We start from the raw sequence: 6,581 nt of genomic DNA, 5'->3' as shown, positions 1-6,581 counted from the left end.
GTGAAACATGCCACAATTGAAAAGTTGTGCAAGACAGATTTCAAAAGTTGCTTAAACTAATTGAAATAAATTCATATCTGAAATCAAATGTTTATTCGGAGAGAATGTTACTTCTTTAACCTAATGGTAAAGGAATTATATTAAAAAAATACATGAATGCACTTTTTGCAGGTTCCTGAGTGTTGGTAACAGGGTTGCGCCAGGTATAGCAAAGAATAAATAAAACATGTAATAAAAAAAATATCTTTGATGCCTGAGCTGAGCCAATCAAGCTTTTGATAGTTTAGTACCTATTATTGATGAATATATAACAGAAATGTGTCAAATAGAAGGTTAATTTTTCAAAAATTTGAAAGCCCAAATGTCCTCCAATTCTGGAATGACCCACTTAACGCTTTTTGAAAGTCCTGAAAAAAAAAACAAGACTCGCGCAACAAAAATCGGCAAGACACACCATCTCCGGTTTACTTCCCGTATCTGCATAGTCTCGTGTCTCGCATAGCTATCTGCGTGAAGTGGGCGGACGCCTTTTTAGGAGACCAGAAGCAGGTTGGCGTCCGCCCACTTCACGCAGATAGCTACGCGAGACTATGCAGATACGGGAAATAAACCGGAGATGGTGTGTCTTGCCAAATTATGTTGCATGAGTCTTTATTTTTTTTGTCGATCTGCTGTTTTTGCTATTTTAGAAGAAAAGTAACAGTTTTGGCCATAATGAGGTTTCCGCCCGACAGACAATATATTAATATTTATATTGTACATTCAAAATTGTTGCTATACGAAAACGTATTGCACTGTTTCTTACTTTTATTTTTATTTGTAATAAAAATGACATCACAAGGTATTCTTCATTTTACGTATTATTAATTCATATCAGTCACTGTATTCCAGTGGGGCAAGGCAGCCTACTGTAAGTCTAAACAAAATATATAAAACATAACCCTAACCCTCAACAGTGGGATAAAAATCTATATGGTAACGTCTTATGCAAATGAGCCATGCGGTCGAATGTAAACAAATCGCTAGTGCAGTCTGGATCTATCATGACTGTCATGTTTGCACTTTCTCCATTTTTGACCCGTTCATTCATCTACATAAACGTTCGGATTTCAAATATATATTTTTTGACCCTGGCGAGGGTGGGAGTTGAAACTGTGAGTTCTGGTTAAATTGTAGTTGCTCTATCTATCCATAGCTCAGTGGGAAGAGCTCTTGACTTCAGACCACAAGATCATGGAATCGAATCTCAGCACAGGAATCCTGGCATCTGAGCAATCTGGCTCCTACGGGTCTACTCTCTTTTTTCGCCTTTATCATAAAGGTTGCTGGACAATATATAGAGGATGAAATGCATAATGAATTAAATAATATAAAGGTAATATCAAATATCAAAACATTGTAAAAAATCACACCCTGTGTGAAGTGGGCGGTGTCTTGCTAGCTAATCACAATACTGAATGGAGTCAACCAATCATGTACAAAAAATAAATACATTTATTGAAACACTCTTTATGATGGAAGAAACCATAACTTTAAAAAAACAAATGTATTGTTTTTTTTAAGTTATGGTTTCTTATATAGGGCTATGCACATGTGTCATGTGACACTGGCCAATCACAGTCCTGAATAGACTGTGATTGGCCAATCACGGTGCAGGGTTAGGCGGGGTACATTTTTGGCCAATCACAGCGCAGGATTTGTTGTACAAATATCCAAACCTCACTTATAGGGGCGGTTTCACCGCCCAAAAATGAGAGACATGACGCTTTATTAGCAAGACAGTCTTTTATTATATGATTCCTCATTTTGATGGTTTCCCCTGAAACCCCTTTACTGTTACAGAGTAGAACTGCTTTAGAATCTCTATTGATGATGTGGCCATAGCTGAATGGTTAGACAGCCTGCCTGGCAAGCCATAAATCCCAGGTTCGATCCCAGGCCTCAGCAATGTGTCAAAGTGTCCCTGAACAAGACACTTAAAAGAATAGTTCACCCAAAAATACTTACTTTCTATCAATTACACACTCCATGAAGCCTTGAATTCATGGAGATTTGTTTTGTTTTTGACACATTCCTGGGGCAACTGTGTCATACATAGATGGTGGTATGGCATATAAACTGTGTATGACATTACATGGAGGGCTACATGAAAGGGATAACTGTGCCCAGACATTACTTGGAGAGCAATATGTATAACTGTGTCAGACATTCTGATACTTGGAAGGAGAAAAGTTGGTTGCAATTTTGGGTGTTTGCTGATTCTTTAATTGGGGTGGGATCATTCATCAATGGCTGATCATGGTTACAGAAATTTCAACTGAACATAAAATAATAATTTAAAAGAACTTGCTGCAAACCCCCTGCATTCACAGTAGTAGATTGAATCAATAGTCAATGAAGCTCGAGTATATTTGTCCACTAGATGGCACTATGGTGAAAGGGGAAAAAAGCCTCTGAGGAGAGCATACTGGCAATATCAGCAGGATTGTTATCTCCACTAGGAGGAGGATAGTCTCGCGTAGCCAGATAACTATTACACAATCTCTGAATATGACCGGAAACATCTGAAAAGTGTGGGAGGCAACAGTCTGGTCACGCAAGACTACTAGGAGGATGGAGATTATTTTAGGAGTGTTAAATTACTTTGTTCTAAGTATACATTTTCTACAGTTTTCAATTCATTGAAATAATTGTAATGAATTAGTGTCTATGTACGTGTCTATATGTGTAATGTGACATAATGGGATTAAAATCATACACTTGCATTTTATTAAACCATATTAATGGAAGAATCTCTTCAAAATATGCCTGGATACAATGACAGACAACAATCTTCATCTAACTAAATGCAACAAGTCTTAATTTCGCTCCCGGCAGTGAAAGCATACATTGAAGGGGAGAGCAACCAAACTATATATATACCGCCAGAAGAGGAGCTCTCATAGAAAATAAACCATATACCTATATCTCCTCCCTTGAGCCTAATCTGGCAGGTACAGTACCAGACTACCAGGGAAGCAGAGGGACCAGGAGAGGAGAGCATCTGCATGTGATGCCTGATGTGCAGGGGTCATCACCATGGCAGCTCGCACAGACATGCAAAATAATATTTCTTTTACCAAAAACACATTGGCCTAGCCCTAAATGTATACTAATGGACTCCTAATGTGTCATAGGGTCTATTCCAATGTGCTTCACATTTTAAAACAATAGTATGTCTGCATTAACTACTAAGCTACTTAACCACCAAAAATCCTAATTACTTTTCAAAGGACAGTGTTACTTGAGGACAGAAGGAGACCAAGTTCTACTGCTAAACCATTGGTTTGGTTTGGCAAGGTACAGTAGCTAGTTGTGGTTTCCATTAAAGTGATCAGGTATTTTCTGTTGATGAGAAAGTCAAAGGCATGCAAATGTAACAATTGAGGACAGAAGGAGATCAAGTTCTACCAGCTAAACCGGTTTGGTTTGACAAGGTATGGTAGCTAGCTGTGGTTTCCATTAAGGTGATCATTCTCTGTTGATGAGAGAGAGTCCAAGGCATGCAAATGTAACAATGAAAAAAAGACACTCACTTGATTTGATTTGATTTATTAGACGTAATAATTACATTTTAAATGCTTCTCACAGAAACGTCAATATCCATGAATTCAAGTCTCCATGGGGTGACTAATCGATAGATTAGGGTGAACAATCCCTTTAATGCGAAAGCACCTAACTTTGATCAGAGTTGGGCTAACTTTTAGGTTGGAGAAGGTCCCAGGCTGTGGATGGAGGGTTACCATGGATTATGATTGTTATTTGGTGGACTATTTTCGCAGAATTGAGGCAGCTATTAGCAATCATTTCTTCTAGCTGTCTTGTTGTCTTCATCTGATGCAATTGTGTGTACAGGTCGTGCAATACTACAAATATCCTGCAACATATTAATGAGCATGTTACTTTATGAGTCACCAAAGTTATTCGAACACATTTTTTATATGTACATTATATACATTATAATAAAGAAAATATATTGGCTATAATTAGATTTTTTTTTCAACAAAAACAAAAGGGCTACGGACATATACAGTAGACATGTCTTGCCACGGACACGTTTGTCTGTGTATGGACATGTTGATGACCCCTGCTGACCCCTGCTGATGTGTCTTTGTGTCTACACACATCTACACATCATGTCTATACACTATCTGTACAGGGAAGCTTTACATTGAATTCCGACTCATCTGACCTCTAACAGTCTCATGCCACCAGTGACAACTGTTGCACAGCTAAAGGTAGACAGTGGTGGATGAAGTACTCAACCCCAGAGTCAAAGTACAGTATACTCCTGGTCAAATATTACTCCACTACAAGTCAAAGTAGCTCAATCAAAAATGTACCCACGTTTAAGTACATAAGTAATTGCTTTTAAATAGACCCAAGTATTCAAAAGTATATGCTTTTAAAAAAGTACTTTAAAGCAAAAAGTACAAGTAAAAGTTATGTTTTAATATCAATGCATTACTGTAATGTTTTCACAATGAATTTATAGAACCTTGTAACTCTCTGAAACCACATGGACCATGATACTGACATGATACTGACCGTGATACTGACCATGATACTGACATGATACTGATCTGGATACTGACCATGATAGAAACAATATCTTTCTAGGCCTTTATAATACTACAATTTCTGAAATGTTGGATGCTTGTCAGTGGCAAGTGTCTCTAATATCATATGACACAAACCATGGCCAAGTTTTACTGTCAAAGTCAGACACACAATCACTGTTTTGGCTCCTGTCCTGATTTACCTGCAGGTAACTGCTATAGTCTCGCAGAGGTCGTTTTATTTTTATCTGATTGCCAAAATACCAAATCCCAATATTTCACATTGAAGTCCCATACTCTCTATCTCCTGTTATGACACATCACATGGGTCAAGTGACCACAGCCACAGGAGAGAAGTCGCATGTTTTTAGATGAAGGGCATACTCTTGGGTTACATGCATCAGCACACAAACACTGACGGCAGGCCTTATTTGTCTGCGCGACCGCCTGGTCCGTCATCGTCCCATCGTCTGAACATCCATCCTAAATCCTCTGGAATCTCACAAGCCCCAGTCCCCTCATCGCTGGTAGACCACAGACCTGAGCCCTGGACCGACATGACATCAGTTACGTGAGAAGCGTCCTAAGTTCTGACTTTTACGGGTGACTGGAAGTCGTGCCCACCTCATACTCCACACAAAGCTGCAATGACGGGTAAAGATCATGTATCAGTGAGACATAGCTGAGATATTTACGGCCCCCAGGGGCCAGAGAGAGACTCATTCTGGCTAGAGTAGTGGGTACAAATTGGTGAGCCGGGCATACTGTACTGTACATGTGTTCTCTTATCTCATAATCTGCCGGTAAATGATAAAATAACATAATGGACTGTAATTGGAAGCACTTCTGTAGATAGGCGGCGCCTCTGTAAGCTGCTGTCATAGTACCAATTTTGAAAGTGGAGAGTTATATGTGTAGGCTACTAATAAGGATGTTAAGGGTAAGTGTGGGGTGTTTTGGTAGTGAATGTAGGCTGAATGCTTCTACTCTCAGAGAGAAATAAGACGGTACTTTTTACTCCACTAAGTATTCCATTTCAAAAGCACTCATCATAGCTAAGATAGACACTTGGTTTACATTGTAGACATTTTAGCTTATGCTCTTACCCAGTGCAACTTACAGTAGCCTATTGTGAGTGAGCTGGAAGGCATTAAAGAACCTTCTACAGCATGGGTTTTCAACTGGTGGTCCGTGGACCACTGGTGGTCTGTGAAGGTATTGCATGTGGTCCCTGACCATGCATTTAGCAATGTAGGAAAGTGAAGATTTGAATTTTATTTTATTTTATCGACCACTAGCTATAGTGCAGTAAATGACGCGTAAATGTTGTCAATTACTGGGAAGTCGGATGTCAAGTACTTCCACAGAAATGGCAGTGACAGAATCTCAAGGGAAACTGTACCGGATTGCCTGGTTGAGTCACCATTATTAGAAAATGTGCCCATAATCCCAGCTGCTCGCTCATAGATAAGTTGCAATGAATCAGTTAACATGAGTTTAATATGGAAGGAAAACAGAATAAGGGCAACCATGGGAAAGGAATAGATCAGTAGTTCTCAATCTTTTTGTATAGCTCTGGACCACTAGCATATCTCAATTAAATAATGATTGTTAAGGGCTTGATTTAATTCACCTCGAATTAACAAATTAATTTAAGCCCTTAACAGTCATTATTTAATTTCAAGCTTTTCCCCCCACACCACGCCCATATCCCCCTCCCAACACAACAGCTAGTGGTCCCCATGGTTGATTCTCAGTCAGGGTGGTGGTCCCTGGCTCATAATCAGTTGAAAACCCCTGTTCTACAGGACCTTTGACAGTAGCAGCCAGGGAAGAAATCGGTGAAGGGTGAAGCTTTCCACTAATTAGGATCCTTCACATCACTGGACTCCCCTACTGAATTTAATATAAGTTAAGTTACCATCCATAGTCCTTCCCAGTTTTATCACCATCTGATGAGGAAATAAAACCTGGAAATTAAAG

This window comes from Gymnoscopelus braueri, assembly GCF_963280865.1.
Source record: "Gymnoscopelus braueri genome assembly, chromosome: 9".
NCBI classification, from domain to species: domain Eukaryota; kingdom Metazoa; phylum Chordata; class Actinopteri; order Myctophiformes; family Myctophidae; genus Gymnoscopelus; species Gymnoscopelus braueri.
The sequence above is the reverse complement of the archived record's forward strand: the minus strand, read 5'-3'. Positions refer to the sequence as shown.